The sequence below is a fragment of the Crinia signifera genome, chromosome 5 (assembly GCF_055691185.1).
Source record: "Crinia signifera chromosome 5, ASM5569118v1, whole genome shotgun sequence".
Lineage (NCBI taxonomy): Eukaryota > Metazoa > Chordata > Amphibia > Anura > Myobatrachidae > Crinia > Crinia signifera.
In genome coordinates this window covers 223,186,654-223,208,710 of record NC_139221.1, presented here as the reverse complement: position 1 = coordinate 223,208,710, position 22,057 = coordinate 223,186,654, and the positions used below count along the sequence as shown (strand labels likewise).

Sequence of the window (22,057 nt, the reverse complement as noted above, 5' to 3'; positions counted from 1 at the left end):
GGTTATGTATTTTTATGTTGCTAATGTTGTTTTATGTTGCTTTCTGTGGTGTTATTTTGGTCATTTTGCTTTCATTGAAGTTACTATTATGTATGTTAATTTATGATAATATATGTTAATTTATGATAATTTATGCGGTTTCAGATTTTTATGTTGTTTGTTTTGCTTTATGTTATTTTGTGTTGCTTCAAGTTTTTTTATGCAGTTTATGTAGTTTTAGGTTGTTTATGTTGCTTATGTTGCTTTATGTGGTGTTATGTTGGTCCTTTTGCTTTCAGAAAAATTACTACAATTTATGTTAATGTATGTTAATTTGTGTTAATTTATGTAAATTTATGATCATCTATGCGGTTTCCGATTTTTATGTTGTTTGTGTTGCTTTATGTTATTTTGTGTAGCTTCATGTGTTTTTATGCAGTTTATGTAGTTTTATGTTGCTTATGTGGCTTTATGTGGTGTTATTTAGGTCCTTTTGCTTTCAGAAAACTACTACAATCTATGTTAATCTATGTTAATCTATGTTAATTTATGTAAATTTATGTAAATTTATGTTAAATTATGTAAATTTGTGATAATTAATGCGGTTTCAGATTTTTATGTTGTTTGTGTTGCTTTATGTTATTTTGTGTTGCTTCATGTATTTTTATGCAGTTTACGTAGTTTTATGTTGCTTATGTGACTTTATGTGGTGTTATTTAGGTCATTTTGCTTTAATTGAAATTACTATAATTTATGTTAATTTATGTTAATTTATGTTAATTTATGTTAATTTGTGATAATTTATTCGGTTGCAGATTTTTATGTTGTTTATGTTGTGTTATGGTTTTTGTGTTGATTTATGTTTTTTTATGCAGGTTATGTAGTTTTATGTTGCTAATGTTGTTTTATTTTGCTTTATGTGGTGTTATGTTGGTCCTTTTGCTTTCATTAAACTTCCTACAATTTTTGTTAATTTAAGTTAATGTATGTTAATTTACGTAAATTTATGATAATTTATGTGGTTTCAGATTTTTATGTTGTTTGTGTTGCTTTATGTTATTTTGTGTTGCTTCATGTATTTTTATGCAGTTTACGTAGTTTTATGTTGCTTATGTGACTTTATGTGGTGTTATTTAGGTCATTTTGCTTTAATTGAAATTACTATAATTTATGTTAATTTATGTTAATTTATGTTAATTTATGTTAATTTATGATAATTTGTGATAATTTATTCGGTTGCAGATTTTTATGTTGTTTATGTTGTGTTATGGTTTTTGTGTTGATTTATGTTTTTTTATGCAGGTTATGTAGTTTTATGTTGCTAATGTTGTTTTATTTTGCTTTATGTGGTGTTATGTTGGTCCTTTTGCTTTCATTAAACTTCCTACAATTTTTGTTAATTTATGTTAATGTATGTTAATTTACGTAAATTTATGATAATTTATGTGGTTTCAGATTTTTATGTTGTTTGTGTTGCTTTATGTTATTTTGTGTTGCTTCATGTATTTTTATACAGTTTACGTAGTTTTATGTTGCCTATGTGACTTTATGTGGTGTTATTTAGGTCATTTTGCTTTCATTGAAATTACTATAATTTATGTTAATTTATGTTAATTTATGTTAATTTATGATAATTTATGATAATTTATGCGGTTGCAGATTTTTATGTTGTTTATGTTTTGTTATGGTTTTTGTGTTGATTTATGTTTTTTTTATGCAGGTTATGTAGTTTTATGTTGCTAATGTTGTTTTATTTTGCTTTATGTGGTGTTATGTTGGTCCTTTGGCTTTCATTAAACTTATTACAATTTATGTTAATTTATGTTAATGTATGTTAATTTATGTAAATTTATGATAATTTATGTGGTTTCATATTTTTATGTTGTTTGTGTTGCTTTATGTTATTTTGTGTTGCTTTATGTATTTTTATGCAGTTTATGTAGTTTTATGTTGCTTATGTGACTTTATGTGGTGTTATTTAGGTCATTTTGCTTTCATTGAAATTACTATAATTTATGTTCATTTATGTTAATTTATGATAATTTATGATAATTTATGCGGTTAAAGACTTTTATGTTGTTTATGTTGTGTTATGGTTTTTGTGTTGATTTATGTTTTTTATGCAGGTTATGTAGTTTTATGTTGCTAATGTTGTTTTATTTTGCTTTATGTGGTGTTATGTTGGTCCTTTTGCTTTCATTAAACTTCCTACAATTTATGTTAATGTATGTTAATTTATGTTAATGTATGTTAATTTATGTAAATTTATGCTAATTTATGCGGTTTCAGATTTTTATGTTGTTTGTGTTGCTTTATGTTATTTTGTGTTGCTTCATGTATTTTTATGCAGTTTATGTAGTTTTATGTTGCTTATGTGACTTTATGTGGTGTTATTAAGGTCATTTTGCTTTCATTGAAATTACTATGCACGTGTTTAGGCACAGCACTGGTGGTAGGGAGCACACCTCGGGCTCCTGAGTTTCTTCAAACTCATCTGCCCCACATGCAGTGCATATGGTTTTGCCTATTTTGAGAACAAATTTGTACTGCGATAATATCCGAATAAGGGCCTTTGTGTTGCTTTATGTTTTTTTATGCAGGTTATGTAGTTTTATGTTGCTAATGTTGTTTTATTTTGCTTTATGTGGTGTTATGTTGGTCCTTTTGCTTTCATTAAACTTCCTACAATTTCTGTTAATTTATGTTAATGTATGTTAATTTATGTAAATTTATGATAATGTATGTGGTTTCAGATTTTTATGTTGTTTGTGTTGCTTTATGTTATTTTGTGTTGCTTCATGTATTTTTATACAGTTTATGTAGTTTTATGTTGCTTATGTGACTTTATGTGGTGTTATTTAGGTCATTTTGCTTTCATTGAAATTACTATAATTTATGTTAATTTATGATAATTTATGATAATTTCTGATAATTTATGCGGTTGCATATTTTTATGTGGTTTATGTTGTGTTATGGTTTTTGTGTTGCTTTATGTTTTTTATGCAGGTTATGTAGTTTTATGTTGCTAATGTTGTTTTATGTTGCTTTATGTGGTGTTATGTTGCTCCTTTTGCTTTCATTAAACTTACTACAATTTATGTTAATTTATGTTAATTTATGTTAATGTATGTTCATTTATGTTAATTTCTGACAATTTATGATAATTTATTATAATTTATGCGGTTTCAGATTTTTATGTTGTTTGTGTTACTGTATGTTTTTTGGCCCTTATTCAGATCTGATCACAGTACAAATTTGTTCTCAAAATGGGAAAAACCATGTGCACAGCAGGTGGGGCAGATGTAACTTGTAAAGAGAGAGTTAGATTTGTGTGAGTTATTTTGTTTCTGTGCAGGATAAATACTGGCTGCATTATGTTTACACTGCAATTTAGATTTCAGTTTCAACACACCCCACCCAAATGTAACTCTCTCTGCACATGTTATCTCAGCCTTTTGGCTAAGATCAAGTGTAGTATCTGTTATAATCAGTGGGTATGGACTGGCCTCTGGCAGAGAATAGAGAAAGGCTGGACTGAGTAGCTGCTCTGATGGGCGGAGGGTGTGGGACCCCTCTTTTTTGCCTGGGAGTGGTGAAAAGTCTGGCTGAGTACCTTCACCTCTGCCTTTGGTAGGAGGTGTTGTTTCCTTAAATCCACTGGTAAGAGGGGGGAGAAACATTAAGCCTAGTAGTTTGACTCTCTTGACGGGGTTCGTAGCCCCGGAAGGATGAGCTAGCGAAAGGCTCAGTCTAGTATCCATTCCCAAGGAGCGGAGAAAGGCTGGGACTGAGTAGATGGCTCCTGTTCTAGAGGTTCGTAGCCTCTGATGGGGAGACCGCGAAAGGCCCAGCTTGGTATCGGAGAAACACTGAGACTGAGTAGATTGCTCTTCTGAGGGGGGTGCAGCCCCTAAGGGAGTCTTTCGAAAAGCCCAGTGGAGTACCCATTCCCATGCCAGGGGCTGGAAAGTGCCCTATGATGGGAGCAGAGAAAGACTTGGTCGGACGCTGATCGGTCGGCTGCTTGGAGTCCGAGGCTGCACTGTGCCCCCTGGGAAACTCGGGGGTGCCGAACATGCACGGGTGATCCCAAAATCACCATGCACTAGTATGGCACTAGCACTGCGCACTTCCCTCTAGGTTAGTGCTTCACGTCCTTACCTCGTCATTTTGGATGGGGTAGGACAATTTTTCACACCCCCACCCCGGCCCTCTGGCTGGGGTCCTCTTTATTATTTATTTCTCTTCTTCTCACGTTCATGCACTTTTCACGTTTTCTGTTTTCTGTAGTTTGTTACGTTTTTTTGGGTTGTGTGGTCGACCCTTACGGGCCTTCCATTTCCCCAACGTGCCAAAGCTCTCACCTTTTGGGGAGAGCTGCGGTCCCCCCGAGGCCGACCCTGAGCCGTAAGGTGGAAGGAAGTCCACTGAGGGTCTCTCCAAACCTTCGGGTGCGGAGGACCCACCGTCCTAACCCTTCCGGGGGTTGAGGAAAGAGGTTCTCTCTAAGCTTCGGTGAAGAGGACCCACCGTTCCCTATTTTCCCCTCTTCGGCCTTATGGTTGAGAGGGGTTAAGGAAAAAACGGGGCCCGTCTCCTTCGGGAGATAAGCCCATTCGATAGCACGGCCCCCTTTGCACATGTTTAGGCACAGCACTGGTGGTAGGGAGCACACCTCGGTCTCCTGAGTTTCTTCAAACTCATCTGCCCCACATGCAGTGCATATGGTTTTGCCTATTTTGAGAACAAATTTGTACTGCGATAATATCTGAATAAGGGCCTTTGTGTTGCTTTATGTTTTTTATGCAGGTTATGTATTTTTATGTTGCTAATGTTGTTTTATGTTGCTTTCTGTGGTGTTATTTTGGTCATTTTGCTTTCATTGAAGTTACTATTATGTATGTTAATTTATGATAATATATGTTAATTTATGATAATTTATGCGGTTTCAGATTTTTATGTTGTTTGTTTTGCTTTATGTTATTTTGTGTTGCTTCAAGTTTTTTTATGCAGTTTATGTAGTTTTAGGTTGTTTATGTTGCTTATGTTGCTTTATGTGGTGTTATGTTGGTCCTTTTGCTTTCAGAAAAATTACTACAATTTATGTTAATGTATGTTAATTTGTGTTAATTTATGTAAATTTATGATCATCTATGCGGTTTCCGATTTTTATGTTGTTTGTGTTGCTTTATGTTATTTTGTGTAGGTTCATGTGTTTTTATGCAGTTTATGTAGTTTTATGTTGCTTATGTGGCTTTATGTGGTGTTATTTAGGTCCTTTTGCTTTCAGAAAACTACTACAATCTATGTTAATCTATGTTAATCTATGTTAATGTATGTAAATTTATGTAAATTTATGTAAAATTATGTAAATTTGTGATAATTAATGCGGTTTCAGATTTTTATGTTGTTTGTGTTGCTTTATGTTATTTTGTGTTGCTTCATGTATTTTTATGCAGTTTACGTAGTTTTATGTTGCTTATGTGACTTTATGTGGTGTTATTTAGGTCATTTTGCTTTAATTGAAATTACTATAATTTATGTTAATTTATGTTAATTTATGTTAATTTATGATAATTTGTGATAATTTATTCGGTTGCAGATTTTTATGTTGTTTATGTTGTGTTATGGTTTTTGTGTTGATTTATGTTTTTTTATGCAGGTTATGTAGTTTTATGTTGCTAATGTTGTTTTATTTTGCTTTATGTGGTGTTATGTTGGTCCTTTGGCTTTCATTAAACTTCCTACAATTTATGTTAATTTATGTTAATGTATGTTAATTTATGTAAATTTATGATAATTTATGTGGTTTCAGATTTTTATGTTGTTTGTGTTGCTTTATGTTATTTTGTGTTGCTTTATGTATTTTTATGCAGTTTATGTAGTTTTATGTTGCTTATGTGACTTTATGTGGTGTTATTTAGGTCATTTTGCTTTCATTGAAATTACTATAATTTATGTTCATTTATGTTAATTTATGATAATTTATGATAATTTATGCGGTTAAAGACTTTTATGTTGTTTATGTTGTGTTATGGTTTTTGTGTTGATTTATGTTTTTTATGCAGGTTATGTAGTTTTATGTTGCTAATGTTGTTTTATTTTGCTTTATGTGGTGTTATGTTGGTCCTTTTGCTTTCATTAATCTTCCTACAATTTATGTTAATGTATGTTAATTTATGTAAATTTATGTTAATTTATGATAATTTATGTGGTTTCAGATTTTTATGTTGTTTGTGTTGCTTTATGTTATTTTGTGTTGCTTCAAGTTTTTTTATGCAGTTTATGTAGTTTTAGGTTGTTTATGTTGCTTATGTTGCTTTATGTGGTGTTATGTTGGTCCTTTTGCTTTCAGAAAAATTACTACAATTTATGTTAATGTATGTTAATTTGTGTTAATTTATGTAAATTTATGATCATCTATGTGGTTTCCGATTTTTATGTTGTTTGTGTTGCTTTATGTTATTTTGTGTAGCTTCATGTGTTTTTATGCAGTTTATGTAGTTTTATGTTGCTTATGTGGCTTTATGTGGTGTTATTTAGGTCCTTTTGCTTTCAGAAAACTACTACAATCTATGTTAATCTATGTTAATCTATGTTAATGTGTGTAAATTTATGTAAATTTATGTAAAATTATGTAAATTTGTGATAATTAATGCGGTTTCAGATTTTTATGTTGTTTGTGTTGCTTTATGTTATTTTGTGTTGCTTCATGTATTTGTATGCAGTTTACGTAGTTTTATGTTGCTTATGTGACTTTATGTGGTGTTATTTAGGTCATTTTGCTTTCATTGAAATTACTATAATTTATGTTAATTTATGTTAATTTATGAAAATGTATGATAATTTATGATAATTTATGCAGTTAAAGACTTTTATGTTGTTTATGTTGTGTTATGGTTTTTGTGTTGATTTATGTTTTTTATGCAGGTTATGTAGTTTTATGTTGCTAATGTTGTTTTATTTTGCTTTATGTGGTGTTATGTTGGTCCTTTTGCTTTCATTAAACTTCCTACAATTTATGTTAATGTATGTTAATTTATGTAAATTTATGATACTTTATGTGGTTTCAGATTTTTATGTTGTTTGTGTTGCTTTATGTTATTTTGTGTTGCTTTATGTATTTTTATGCAGTTTATGTAGTTTTATGTTGCTTATGTGACTTTATGTGGTGTTATTTAGGTCATTTTGCTTTCATTGAAATTACTATAATTTATGTTAATTTATGGTAATTTATGATAATTTATGATAATTTATGATAATTTATGTGGTTTCAGATTTTTATGTTGTTTGTGTTGCTTTATGTTATTTTGTGTTGCTTCATGTATTTTTATACAGTTTACGTAGTTTTATGTTGCTTATGTGACTTTATGTGGTGTTATTTAGGTCATTTTGCTTTCATTGAAATTACTATAATTTATGTTAATTTATGATAATTTATGATAATTTATGATAATTTATGCGGTTGCAGATTTTTATGTGGTTTATGTTGTGTTATGGTTTTTGTGTTGCTTTATGTTTTTTATGCAGGTTATGTAGTTTTATGTTGCTAATGTTGTTTTATGTTGCTTTATGTGGTGTTATGTTGGTCCTTTTGCTTTCATTAAACTTACTACAATTTATGTTAATTTATGTTAATTTATGTTAATGTATGTTCATTTATGTTAATTTATGACAATTTATGATAATTTATTATAATTTATGCGGTTTCAGATTTTTATGTTGTTTGTGTTACTGTATGTTTTTTTGGCCCTTATTCAGATCTGATCACAGTACAAATTTGTTCTCAAAATGGGAAAAACCATGTGCACAGCAGGTGGGGCAGATGTAACTTGTAAAGAGAGAGTTAGATTTGTGTGAGTTATTTTGTTTCTGTGCAGGATAAATACTGGCTGCATTATGTTTACACTGCAATTTAGATTTCAGTTTCAACACACCCCACCCAAATGTAACTCTCTCTGCACATGTTATCTCAGCCTTTTGGCTAAGATCAAGTGTAGTATCTGTTCTAATCAGTGGGTATGGACTGGCCTCTGGCAGAGAATAGAGAAAGGCTGGACTGAGTAGCTGCTCTGATGGGCGGAGGGTGTGGGACCCCTCTTTTTTGCCTGGGAGTGGTGAAAAGTCTGGCTGAGTACCTTCACCTCTGCCTTTGGTAGGAGGTGTTGTTTCCTTAAATCCACTGGTAAGAGGGGGGAGAAACACTAAGCCTAGTAGTTTGACTCTCTTGACGGTGTTCGTAGCCCCGGAAGGATGAGCTAGCGAAAGGCTCAGTCTAGTATCCATTCCCAAGGAGCGGAGAAAGGCTGGGACTGAGTAGATGGCTCCTGTTCTAGAGGTTCGTAGCCTCTGATGGGGAGACCGCGAAAGGCCCAGCTTGGGATCGGAGAAACACTGAGACTGAGTAGATTGCTCTTCTGAGGGGGGTGCAGCCCCTAAGGGAGTCTTTCGAAAAGCCCAGTGGAGTACCCATTCCCATGCCAGGGGCTGGAAAGTGCCCTATGATGGGAGCAGAGAAAGACTTGGTCGGACGCTGATCGGTCGGCTGCTTGGAGTCCGAGGCTGCACTGTGCCCCCTGGGAAACTCGGGGGTGCCGAACATGCACGGGTGATCCCAAAATCACCATGCACTAGTATGGCACTAGCACTGCGCACTTCCCTCTAGGTTAGTGCTTCACATCCTTACCTCGTCATTTTGGATGGGGTAGGACAATTTTTCACACCCCCACCCCGGCCATCTGGCTGGGGTCCTCTTTATTATTTATTTCTCTTCTTCTCACATTCATGCACTTTTCACGTTTTCTGTTTTCTGTAGTTTGTTACGTTTTTTTGGGTTGTGTGGTCGACCCTTACGGGCCTTCCATTTCCCCAACGTGCCAAAGCTCTCGCCTTTTGGGGAGAGCTGCGGTCCCCCCGAGGCCGACCCTGAGCCGCAAGGTGGAAGGAAGTCCACTGAGGGTCTCTCCAAACCTTCGGGTGCGGAGGACCCACCGTCCTAACCCTTCCGGGGGTTGAGGAAAGAGGTTCTCTCTAAGCTTCGGTGAAGAGGACCCACCGTTCCCTATTTTCCCCTCTTCGGCCTTATGGTTGAGAGGGGTTAAGGAAAAAACGGGGCCCGTCTCCTTCGGGAGATAAGCCCATTCGATAGCACGGCCCCCTTTGCACATGTTTCGGCACAGCACTGGTGGTAGGGAGCACACCTCGGTCTCCTGAGTTTCTTCAAACTCATCTGCCCCACATGCAGTGCATATGGTTTTGCCTATTTTGAGAACAAATTTGTACTGCGATAATATCTGAATAAGGGCCTTTGTGTTGCTTTATGTTTTTTATGCAGGTTATGTATTTTTATGTTGCTAATGTTGTTTTATGTTGCTTTCTGTGGTGTTATTTTGGTCATTTTGCTTTCATTGAAGTTACTATTATGTATGTTAATTTATGATAATATATGTTAATTTATGATAATTTATGCGGTTTCAGATTTTTATGTTGTTTGTTTTGCTTTATGTTATTTTGTGTTGCTTCAAGTTTTTTTATGCAGTTTATGTAGTTTTAGGTTGTTTATGTTGCTTATGTTGCTTTATGTGGTGTTATGTTGGTCCTTTTGCTTTCAGAAAAATTACTACAATTTATGTTAATGTATGTTAATTTGTGTTAATTTATGTAAATTTATGATCATCTATGCGGTTTCCGATTTTTATGTTGTTTGTGTTGCTTTATGTTATTTTGTGTAGCTTCATGTGTTTTTATGCAGTTTATGTAGTTTTATGTTGCTTATGTGGCTTTATGTGGTGTTATTTAGGTCCTTTTGCTTTCAGAAAACTACTACAATCTATGTTAATCTATGTTAATCTATGTTAATTTATGTAAATTTATGTAAATTTATGTTAAATTATGTAAATTTGTGATAATTAATGCGGTTTCAGATTTTTATGTTGTTTGTGTTGCTTTATGTTATTTTGTGTTGCTTCATGTATTTTTATGCAGTTTACGTAGTTTTATGTTGCTTATGTGACTTTATGTGGTGTTATTTAGGTCATTTTGCTTTAATTGAAATTACTATAATTTATGTTAATTTATGTTAATTTATGTTAATTTATGTTAATTTGTGATAATTTATTCGGTTGCAGATTTTTATGTTGTTTATGTTGTGTTATGGTTTTTGTGTTGATTTATGTTTTTTTATGCAGGTTATGTAGTTTTATGTTGCTAATGTTGTTTTATTTTGCTTTATGTGGTGTTATGTTGGTCCTTTTGCTTTCATTAAACTTCCTACAATTTTTGTTAATTTAAGTTAATGTATGTTAATTTACGTAAATTTATGATAATTTATGTGGTTTCAGATTTTTATGTTGTTTGTGTTGCTTTATGTTATTTTGTGTTGCTTCATGTATTTTTATGCAGTTTACGTAGTTTTATGTTGCTTATGTGACTTTATGTGGTGTTATTTAGGTCATTTTGCTTTAATTGAAATTACTATAATTTATGTTAATTTATGTTAATTTATGTTAATTTATGATAATTTGTGATAATTTATTCGGTTGCAGATTTTTATGTTGTTTATGTTGTGTTATGGTTTTTGTGTTGATTTATGTTTTTTTATGCAGGTTATGTAGTTTTATGTTGCTAATGTTGTTTTATTTTGCTTTATGTGGTGTTATGTTGGTCCTTTTGCTTTCATTAAACTTCCTACAATTTTTGTTAATTTATGTTAATGTATGTTAATTTACGTAAATTTATGATAATTTATGTGGTTTCAGATTTTTATGTTGTTTGTGTTGCTTTATGTTATTTTGTGTTGCTTCATGTATTTTTATACAGTTTACGTAGTTTTATGTTGCTTATGTGACTTTATGTGGTGTTATTTAGGTCATTTTGCTTTCATTGAAATTACTATAATTTATGTTAATTTATGTTAATTTATGATAATTTATGATAATTTATGCGGTTGCAGATTTTTATGTTGTTTATGTTTTGTTATGGTTTTTGTGTTGATTTATGTTTTTTTATGCAGGTTATGTAGTTTTATGTTGCTAATGTTGTTTTATTTTGCTTTATGTGGTGTTATGTTGGTCCTTTGGCTTTCATTAAACTTCCTACAATTTATGTTAATTTATGTTAATGTATGTTAATTTATGTAAATTTATGATAATTTATGTGGTTTCAGATTTTTATGTTGTTTGTGTTGCTTTATGTTATTTTGTGTTGCTTTATGTATTTTTATGCAGTTTATGTAGTTTTATGTTGCTTATGTGACTTTATGTGGTGTTATTTAGGTCATTTTGCTTTTATTGAAATTACTATAATTTATGTTCATTTATGTTAATTTATGATAATTTATGATAATTTATGCGGTTAAAGACTTTTATGTTGTTTATGTTGTGTTATGGTTTTTGTGTTGATTTATGTTTTTTTTATGCAGGTTATGTAGTTTTATGTTGCTAATGTTGTTTTATTTTGCTTTATGTGGTGTTATGTTGGTCCTTTTGCTTTCATTAAACTTCCTACAATTTTTGTTAATTTATGTTAATGTATGTTAATTTACGTAAATTTATGATAATGTATGTGGTTTCAGATTTTTATGTTGTTTGTGTTGCTTTATGTTATTTTGTGTTGCTTCATGTATTTTTATACAGTTTATGTAGTTTTATGTTGCTTATGTGACTTTATGTGGTGTTATTTAGGTCATTTTGCTTTCATTGAAATTACTATAATTTATGTTAATTTATGTTAATTTATGATAATTTATGATAATTTATGCGGTTGCAAATTTTTATGTTGTTTATGTTTTGTTATGGTTTTTGTGTTGATTTATGTTTTTTTTATGCAGGTTATGTAGTTTTATGTTGCTAATGTTGTTTTATTTTGCTTTATGTGGTGTTATGTTGGTCCTTTGGCTTTCATTAAACTTCCTACAATTTATGTTAATTTATGTTAATGTATGTTAATTTATGTAAATTTATGATAATTTATGTGGTTTCATATTTTTATGTTGTTTGTGTTGCTTTATGTTATTTTGTGTTGCTTTATGTATTTTTATGCAGTTTATGTAGTTTTATGTTGCTTATGTGACTTTATGTGGTGTTATTTAGGTCATTTTGCTTTCATTGAAATTACTATAATTTATGTTCATTTATGTTAATTTATGATAATTTATGATAATTTATGCGGTTAAAGACTTTTATGTTGTTTATGTTGTGTTATGGTTTTTGTGTTGATTTATGTTTTTTATGCAGGTTATGTAGTTTTATGTTGCTAATGTTGTTTTATTTTGCTTTATGTGGTGTTATGTTGGTCCTTTTGCTTTCATTAAACTTCCTACAATTTCTGTTAATTTATGTTAATGTATGTTAATTTATGTAAATTTATGATAATGTATGTGGTTTCAGATTTTTATGTTGTTTGTGTTGCTTTATGTTATTTTGTGTTGCTTCATGTATTTTTATACAGTTTATGTAGTTTTATGTTGCTTATGTGACTTTATGTGGTGTTATTTAGGTCATTTTGCTTTCATTGAAATTACTATAATTTATGTTAATTTATGATCATTTATGATAATTTATGATAATTTATGCGGTTGCATATTTTTATGTGGTTTATGTTGTGTTATGGTTTTTGTGTTGCTTTATGTTTTTTATGCAGGTTATGTAGTTTTATGTTGCTAATGTTGTTTTATGTTGCTTTATGTGGTGTTATGTTGCTCCTTTTGCTTTCATTAAACTTACTACAATTTATGTTAATTTATGTTAATTTATGTTAATGTATGTTCATTTATGTTAATTTCTGACAATTTATGATAATTTATTATAATTTATGCGGTTTCATATTTTTATGTTGTTTGTGTTACTGTATGTTTTTTTGGCCCTTATTCAGATCTGATCACAGTACAAATTTGTTCTCAAAATGGGAAAAACCATGTGCACAGCAGGTGGGGCAGATGTAACTTGTAAAGAGAGAGTTAGATTTGTGTGAGTTATTTTGTTTCTGTGCAGGATAAATACTGGCTGCATTATGTTTACACTGCAATTTAGATTTCAGTTTCAACACACCCCACCCAAATGTAACTCTCTCTGCACATGTTATCTTAGCCTTTTGGCTAAGATCAAGTGTAGTATCTGTTCTAATCAGTGGGTATGGACTGGCCTCTGGCAGAGAATAGAGAAAGGCTGGACTGAGTAGCTGCTCTGATGGGCGGAGGGTGTGGGACCCCTCTTTTTTGCCTGGGAGTGGTGAAAAGTCTGGCTGAGTACCTTCACCTCTGCCTTTGGTAGGAGGTGTTGTTTCCTTAAATCCACTGGTAAGAGGGGGGAGAAACACTAAGCCTAGTAGTTTGACTCTCTTGACGGGGTTCGTAGCCCCGGAAGGATGAGCCAGCGAAAGGCTCAGTCTAGTATCCATTCCCAAGGAGCGGAGAAAGGCTGGGACTGAGTAGATGGCTCCTGTTCTAGAGGTTCGTAGCCTCTGATGGGGAGACCGCGAAAGGCCCAGCTTGGGATCGGAGAAACACTGAGACTGACTAGATTGCTCTTCTGAGGGGGGTGCAGCCCCTAAGGGAGTCTTTCGAAAAGCCCAGTGGAGTACCCATTCCCATGCCAGGGGCTGGAAAGTGCCCTATGATGGGAGCAGAGAAAGACTTGGTCGGACGCTGATCGGACGGCTGCTTGGAGTCCGAGGCTGCACTGTGCCCCCTGGGAAACTCGGGGGTGCCGAACATGCACGGGTGATCCCAAAATCACCATGCACTAGTATGGCACTAGCACTGCGCACTTCCCTCTAGGTTAGTGCTTCACGTCCTTACCTCGTCATTTTGGATGGGGTAGGACAATTTTTCATACCCCCACCCCGGCCCTCTGGCTGGGGTCCTCTTTATTATTTATTTCTCTTCTTCTCACGTTCATGCACTTTTCACGTTTTCTGTTTTCTGTAGTTTGTTACGTTTTTTTGGGTTGTGTGGTCGACCCTTACGGGCCTTCCATTTCCCCAACGTGCCAAAGCTCTCGCCTTTTGGGGAGAGCTGCGGTCCCCCCGAGGCCGACCCTGAGCCGCAAGGTGGAAGGAAGTCCACTGAGGGTCTCTCCAAACCTTCGGGTGCGGAGGACCCACCGTCCTAACCCTTCCGGGGGTTGAGGAAAGAGGTTCTCTCTAAGCTTCGGTAAAGAGGACCCACTGTTCCCTATTTTCCCCTCTTCGGCCTTATGGTTGAGAGGGGTTAAGGGAAAAACGGGGCCCGTCTCCTTCGGGAGATAAGCCCATTCGATAGCATGGCCCCCTTTGCACATGTTTAGGCACAGCACTGGTGGTAGGGAGCACACCTCGGTCTCCTGAGTTTCTTCAAACTCATCTGCCCCACATGCAGTGCATATGGTTTTGCCTATTTTGAGAACAAATTTGTACTGCGATAATATCTGAATAAGGGCCTTTGTGTTGCTTTATGTTTTTTATGCAGGTTATGTATTTTTATGTTGCTAATGTTGTTTTATGTTGCTTTCTGTGGTGTTATTTTGGTCATTTTGCTTTCATTGAAGTTACTATTATGTATGTTAATTTATGATAATATATGTTAATTTATGATAATTTATGTGGTTTCAGATTTTTATGTTGTTTGTTTTGCTTTATGTTATTTTGTGTTGCTTCAAGTTTTTTTATGCAGTTTATGTAGTTTTAGGTTGTTTATGTTGCTTATGTTGCTTTATGTGGTGTTATGTTGGTCCTTTTGCTTTCAGAAAAATGACTACAATTTATGTTAATGTATGTTAATTTGTGTTAATTTATGTAAATTTATGATCATCTATGCGGTTTCCGATTTTTATGTTGTTTGTGTTGCTTTATGTTATTTTGTGTAGCTTCATGTGTTTTTATGCAGTTTATGTAGTTTTATGTTGCTTATGTGGCTTTATGTGGTGTTATTTAGGTCCTTTTGCTTTCAGAAAACTACTACAATCTATGTTAATCTATGTTAATCTATGTTAATGTATGTAAATTTATGTAAATTTATGTAAAATTATGTAAATTTGTGATAATTAATGCGGTTTCAGATTTTTATGTTGTTTGTGTTGCTTTATGTTATTTTGTGTTGCTTCATGTATTTTTATGCAGTTTACGTAGTTTTATGTTGCTTATGTGACTTTATGTGGTGTTATTTAGGTCATTTTGCTTTAATCGAAATTACTATAATTTATGTTAATTTATGTTAATTTATGTTAATTTATGTTAATTTATGATAATTTGTTATAATTAATTCGGTTGCAGATTTTTATGTTGTTTATGTTGTGTTATGGTTTTTGTGTTGATTTATGTTTTTTATGCAGGTTATGTAGTTTTATGTTGCTAATGTTGTTTTATTTTGCTTTATGTGGTGTTATGTTGGTCCTTTTGCTTTCATTAAACTTCCTACAATTTTTGTTAATTTATGTTAATGTATGTTAATTTACGTAAATTTATGATAATTTATGTGGTTTCAGATTTTTATGTTGTTTGTGTTGCTTTATGTTATTTTGTGTTGCTTCATGTATTTTTATACAGTTTACGTAGTTTTATGTTGCTTATGTGACTTTATGTGGTGTTATTTAGGTCATTTTGCTTTCATTGAAATTACTATAATTTATGTTAATTTATGTTAATTTATGTTAATTTATGTTAATTTATGATAATTTATGATAATTTATGCGGTTGCAGATTTTTATGTTGTTTATGTTTTGTTATGGTTTTTGTGTTGATTTATGTTTTTTTTATGCAGGTTATGTAGTTTTATGTTGCTAATGTTGTTTTATTTTGCTTTATGTGGTGTTATGTTGGTCCTTTGGCTTTCATTAAACTTCCTTCAATTTATGTTAATTTATGTTAATGTATGTTAATTTATGTAAATTTATGATAATTTATGTGGTTTCAGATTTTTATGTTGTTTGTGTTGCTTTATGTTATTTTGTGTTGCTTTATGTATTTTTATGCAGTTTATGTAGTTTTATGTTGCTTATGTGACTTTATGTGGTGTTATTTAGGTCATTTTGCTTTCATTGAAATTACTATAATTTATGTTAATTTATGATAATTTATGATAATTTATGATAATTTATGATAATTTATGCGGTTGCATATTTTTATGTGGTTTATGTTGTGTTATGGTTTTTGTGTTGCTTTATGTTTTTTATGCAGGTTATGTAGATTTATGTTGCTAATGTTGTTTTATGTTGCTTTATGTGGTGTTATGTTGGTCCTTTTGCTTTCATTAAACAAACTACAATGTATGTTAATTTATGTTAATTTATGTTAATTTATGTTAATTTATGACAATTTATTATAATTTATGCGGTTTCAGATTTTTATGTTGTTTGTGTTACTGTATTTTTTTTGGCCCTTATTCAGATCTGATCACAGTACAAATTTGTTCTCAAAATGGGAAAACCATGTGCACAGCAGGTGGGGCAGATGTAACTTGTAAAGAGAGAGTTAGATTTGTGTGAGTTATTTTGTTTCTGTGCAGGATAAATACTGGCTGCATTATGTGTACACTGCAATTTAGATTTCAGTTTCAACACACCCCACCCAAATGTAACTCTCTCTGCACATGTTATCTCAGCCTTTTGGCTAAGATCAAGTGTAGTATCTGTTCTAATCAGTGGGTATGGACTGGCCTCTGGCAGAGAATAGAGAAAGGCTGGACTGAGTAGCTGCTCTGATGGGCGGAGGGTGTGGGACCCCTCTTTTTTGCCTGGGAGTGGTGAAAAGTCTGGCTGAGTACCTTCACCTCTGCCTTTGGTAGGAGGTGTTGTTTCCTTAAATCCACTGGTAAGAGGGGGGAGAAACACTAAGCCTAGTAGTTTGACTCTCTTGACGGGGTTCGTAGCCCCGGAAGGATGAGCCAGCGAAAGGCTCAGTCTAGTATCCATTCCCAAGGAGCGGAGAAAGGCTGGGACTGAGTAGATGGCTCCTGTTCTAGAGGTTCGTAGCCTCTGATGGGGAGACCGCGAAAGGCCCAGCTTGGGATCGGAGAAACACTGAGACTGACTAGATTGCTCTTCTGAGGGGGGTGCAGCCCCTAAGGGAGTCTTTCGAAAAGCCCAGTGGAGTACCCATTCCCATGCCAGGGGCTGGAAAGTGCCCTATGATGGGAGCAGAGAAAGACTTGGTCGGACCTTGATCGGTCGGCTGCTTGGAGTCCGAGGCTGCACTGTGCCCCCTGGGAAACTCGGGGGTGCCGAACATGCACGGGTGATCCCAAAATCACCATGCACTAGTATGGCACTAGCACTGCGCACTTCCCTCTAGGTTAGTGCTTCACGTCCTTACCTCGTCATTTTGGATGGGGTAGGACAATTTTTCACACCCCCACCCCGGCCCTCTGGCTGGGGTCCTCTTTATTATTTATTTCTCTTCTTCTCACGTTCATGCACTTTTCACGTTTTCTGTTTTCTGTAGTTTGTTACGTTTTTTTGGGTTGTGTGGTCGACCCTTACGGGCCTTCCATTTCCCCAACGTGCCAAAGCTCTCGCCTTTTGGGGAGAGCTGCGGTCCCCCCGAGGCCGACCCTGAGCCGCAAGGTGGAAGGAAGTCCACTGAGGGTCTCTCCAAACCTTCGGGTGCGGAGGACCCACCGTCCTAACCCTTCCGGGGGTTGAGGAAAGAGGTTCTCTCTAAGCTTCGGTGAAGAGGACCCACCGTTCCCTATTTTCCCCTCTTCGGCCTTATGGTTGAGAGGGGTTAAGGGAAAAACGGGGCCCGTCTCCTTCGGGAGATAAGCCCATTCGATAGCACGGCCCCCTTTGCACATGTTTAGGCACAACACTGGTGGTAGGGAGCACACCTCGGTCTCCTGAGTTTCTTCAAACTCATCTGCCCCACATGCAGTGCATATGGTTTTGCCTATTTTGAGAACAAATTTGTACTGCGATAATATCTGAATAAGGGCCTTTGTGTTGCTTTATGTTTTTTATGCAGGTTATGTATTTTTATGTTGCTAATGTTGTTTTATGTTGCTTTCTGTGGTGTTATTTTGGTCATTTTGCTTTCATTGAAGTTACTATTATGTATGTTAATTTATGATAATATATGTTAATTTATGATAATTTATGCGGTTTCAGATTTTTATGTTGTTTGTTTTGCTTTATGTTATTTTGTGTTGCTTCAAGTTTTTTTATGCAGTTTATGTAGTTTTAGGTTGTTTATGTTGCTTATGTTGCTTTATGTGGTGTTATGTTGGTCCTTTTGCTTTCAGAAAAATGACTACAATTTATGTTAATGTATGTTAATTTGTGTTAATTTATGTAAATTTATGATCATCTATGCGGTTTCCGATTTTTATGTTGTTTGTGTTGCTTTATGTTATTTTGTGTAGCTTCATGTGTTTTTATGCAGTTTATGTAGTTTTATGTTGCTTATGTGGCTTTATGTGGTGTTATTTAGGTCCTTTTGCTTTCAGAAAACTACTACAATCTATGTTAATCTATGTTAATCTATGTTAATGTATGTAAATTTATGTAAATTTATGTAAAATTATGTAAATTTGTGATAATTAATGCGGTTTCAGATTTTTATGTTGTTTGTGTTGCTTTATGTTATTTTGTGTTGCTTCATGTATTTTTATGCAGTTTACGTAGTTTTATGTTGCTTATGTGACTTTATGTGGTGTTATTTAGGTCATTTTGCTTTAATCGAAATTACTATAATTTATGTTAATTTATGTTAATTTATGTTAATTTATGATAATTTGTGATAATTAATTCGGTTGCAGATTTTTATGTTGTTTATGTTGTGTTATGGTTTTTGTGTTGATTTATGTTTTTTATGCAGGTTATGTAGTTTTATGTTGCTAATGTTGTTTTATTTTGCTTTATGTGGTGTTATGTTGGTCCTTTTGCTTTCATTAAACTTCCTACAATTTTTGTTAATTTATGTTAATGTATGTTAATTTACGTAAATTTATGATAATTTATGTGGTTTCAGATTTTTATGTTGTTTGTGTTGCTTTATGTTATTTTGTGTTGCTTCATGTATTTTTATACAGTTTACGTAGTTTTATGTTGCTTATGTGACTTTATGTGGTGTTATTTAGGTCATTTTGCTTTCATTGAAATTACTATAATTTATGTTAATTTATGTTAATTTATGATAATTTATGATAATTTATGCGGTTGCAGATTTTTATGTTGTTTATGTTTTGTTATGGTTTTTGTGTTGATTTATGTTTTTTTATGCAGGTTATGTAGTTTTATGTTGCTAATGTTGTTTTATTTTGCTTTATGTGGTGTTATGTTGGTCCTTTGGCTTTCATTAAACTTCCTTCAATTTATGTTAATTTATGTTAATGTATGTTAATTTATGTAAATTTATGATAATTTATGTGGTTTCAGATTTTTATGTTGTTTGTGTTGCTTTATGTTATTTTGTGTTGCTTTATATATTTTTATGCAGTTTATGTAGTTTTATGTTGCTTATGTGACTTTATTTGGTGTTATTTAGGTCATTTTGCTTTCATTGAAATTACTATAATTTATGTTCATGTATGTTAATTTATGATAATTTATGATAATTTATGCGGTTGCAGATTTTTATGTTGTTTATGTTTTGTTATGGTTTTTGTGTTGATTTATGTTTTTTTTATGCAGGTTATGTAGTTTTATGTTGCTAATGTTGTTTTATTTTGCTTTATGTGGTTATGTTGGTCCTTTTGCTTTCATTAAACTTCCTACAATTTCTGTTAATTTATGTTAATGTATGTTAATTTATGTAAATTTATGCTAATTTATGCGGTTTCAGATTTTTATGTTGTTTGTGTTGCTTTATGTTATTTTGTGTTGCTTTATGTATTTTTATGCAGTTTATGTAGTTTTATGTTGCTTATGTGACTTTATGTGGTGTTATTAAGGTCATTTTGCTTTCATTGAAATTACTATGCACGTGTTTAGGCACAGCACTGGTGGTAGGGAGCACACCTCGGGCTCCTGAGTTTCTTCAAACTCATCTGCCCCACATGCAGTGCATATGGTTTTGCCTATTTTGAGAACAAATTTGTACTGCGATAATATCCGAATAAGGGCCTTTGTGTTGCTTTATGTTTTTTTATGCAGGTTATGTAGTTTTATGTTGCTAATGTTGTTTTATTTTGCTTTATGTGGTGTTATGTTGGTCCTTTTGCTTTCATTAAACTTCCTACAATTTCTGTTAATTTATGTTAATGTATGTTAATTTATGTAAATTTATGATAATGTATGTGGTTTCAGATTTTTATGTTGTTTGTGTTGCTTTATGTTATTTTGTGTTGCTTCATGTATTTTTATACAGTTTATGTAGTTTTATGTTGCTTATGTGACTTTATGTGGTGTTATTTAGGTCATTTTGCTTTCATTGAAATTACTATAATTTATGTTAATTTATGTTAATTTATGAAAATGTATGATAATTTATGATAATTTATGCAGTTAAAGACTTTTATGTTGTTTATGTTGTGTTATGGTTTTTGTGTTGATTTATGTTTTTTATGCAGGTTATGTAGTTTTATGTTGCTAATGTTGTTTTATTTTGCTTTATGTGGTGTTATGTTGGTCCTTTTGCTTTCATTAAACTTCCTACAATTTATGTTAATGTATGTTAATTTATGTAAATTTATGATACTTTATGTGGTTTCAGATTTTTATGTTGTTTGTGTTGCTTTATGTTATTTTGTGTTGCTTTATGTATTTTTATGCAGTTTATGTAGTTTTATGTTGCTTATGTGACTTTATGTGGTGTTATTTAGGTCATTTTGCTTTCATTGAAATTACTATAATTTATGTTAATTTATGGTAATTTATGATAATTTATGATAATTTATGATAATTTATGTGGTTTCAGATTTTTATGTTGTTTGTGTTGCTTTATGTTATTTTGTGTTGCTTCATGTATTTTTATACAGTTTACGTAGTTTTATGTTGCTTATGTGACTTTATGTGGTGTTATTTAGGTCATTTTGCTTTCATTGAAATTACTATAATTTATGTTAATTTATGATAATTTATGATAATTTATGATAATTTATGCGGTTGCAGATTTTTATGTGGTTTATGTTGTGTTATGGTTTTTGTGTTGCTTTATGTTTTTTATGCAGGTTATGTAGTTTTATGTTGCTAATGTTGTTTTATGTTGCTTTATGTGGTGTTATGTTGGTCCTTTTGCTTTCATTAAACTTACTACAATTTATGTTAATTTATGTTAATTTATGTTAATGTATGTTCATTTATGTTAATTTATGACAATTTATGATAATTTATTATAATTTATGCGGTTTCAGATTTTTATGTTGTTTGTGTTACTGTATGTTTTTTTGGCCCTTATTCAGATCTGATCACAGTACAAATTTGTTCTCAAAATGGGAAAAACCATGTGCACAGCAGGTGGGGCAGATGTAACTTGTAAAGAGAGAGTTAGATTTGTGTGAGTTATTTTGTTTCTGTGCAGGATAAATACTGGCTGCATTATGTTTACACTGCAATTTAGATTTCAGTTTCAACACACCCCACCCAAATGTAACTCTCTCTGCACATGTTATCTCAGCCTTTTGGCTAAGATCAAGTGTAGTATCTGTTCTAATCAGTGGGTATGGACTGGCCTCTGGCAGAGAATAGAGAAAGGCTGGACTGAGTAGCTGCTCTGATGGGCGGAGAGTGTGGGACCCCTCTTTTTTGCCTGGGAGTGGTGAAAAGTCTGGCTGAGTACCTTCACCTCTGCCTTTGGTAGGAGGTGTTGTTTCCTTAAATCCACTGGTAAGAGGGGGGAGAAACACTAAGCCTAGTAGTTTGACTCTCTTGACGGTGTTCGTAGCCCCGGAAGGATGAGCTAGCGAAAGGCTCAGTCTAGTATCCATTCCCAAGGAGCGGAGAAAGGCTGGGACTGAGTAGATGGCTCCTGTTCTAGAGGTTCGTAGCCTCTGATGGGGAGACCGCGAAAGGCCCAGCTTGGGATCGGAGAAACACTGAGACTGAGTAGATTGCTCTTCTGAGGGGGGTGCAGCCCCTAAGGGAGTCTTTCGAAAAGCCCAGTGGAGTACCCATTCCCATGCCAGGGGCTGGAAAGTGCCCTATGATGGGAGCAGAGAAAGACTTGGTCGGAC

General features: G+C 33.2%; 5 pseudogenes; all 5 read left to right on the top strand.

Moving 5' to 3' along the window:
• The first annotated feature begins 3,418 nt into the window (after positions 1–3,418).
• LOC146005882 (U2 spliceosomal RNA) lies at positions 3,419–3,554 on the top strand (annotated as a pseudogene).
• A 4,389-nt stretch (positions 3,555–7,943) lies between these two features.
• On the top strand, positions 7,944–8,079 carry LOC146006171 (U2 spliceosomal RNA; annotated as a pseudogene).
• Positions 8,080–13,052: 4,973 nt separating this feature from the next.
• On the top strand, positions 13,053–13,188 carry LOC146005841 (U2 spliceosomal RNA; annotated as a pseudogene).
• A 3,352-nt stretch (positions 13,189–16,540) lies between these two features.
• LOC146006170 (U2 spliceosomal RNA) lies at positions 16,541–16,676 on the top strand (annotated as a pseudogene).
• A 4,813-nt stretch (positions 16,677–21,489) lies between these two features.
• LOC146006122 (U2 spliceosomal RNA) lies at positions 21,490–21,625 on the top strand (annotated as a pseudogene).
• The last annotated feature ends 432 nt before the right edge of the window (positions 21,626–22,057 follow it).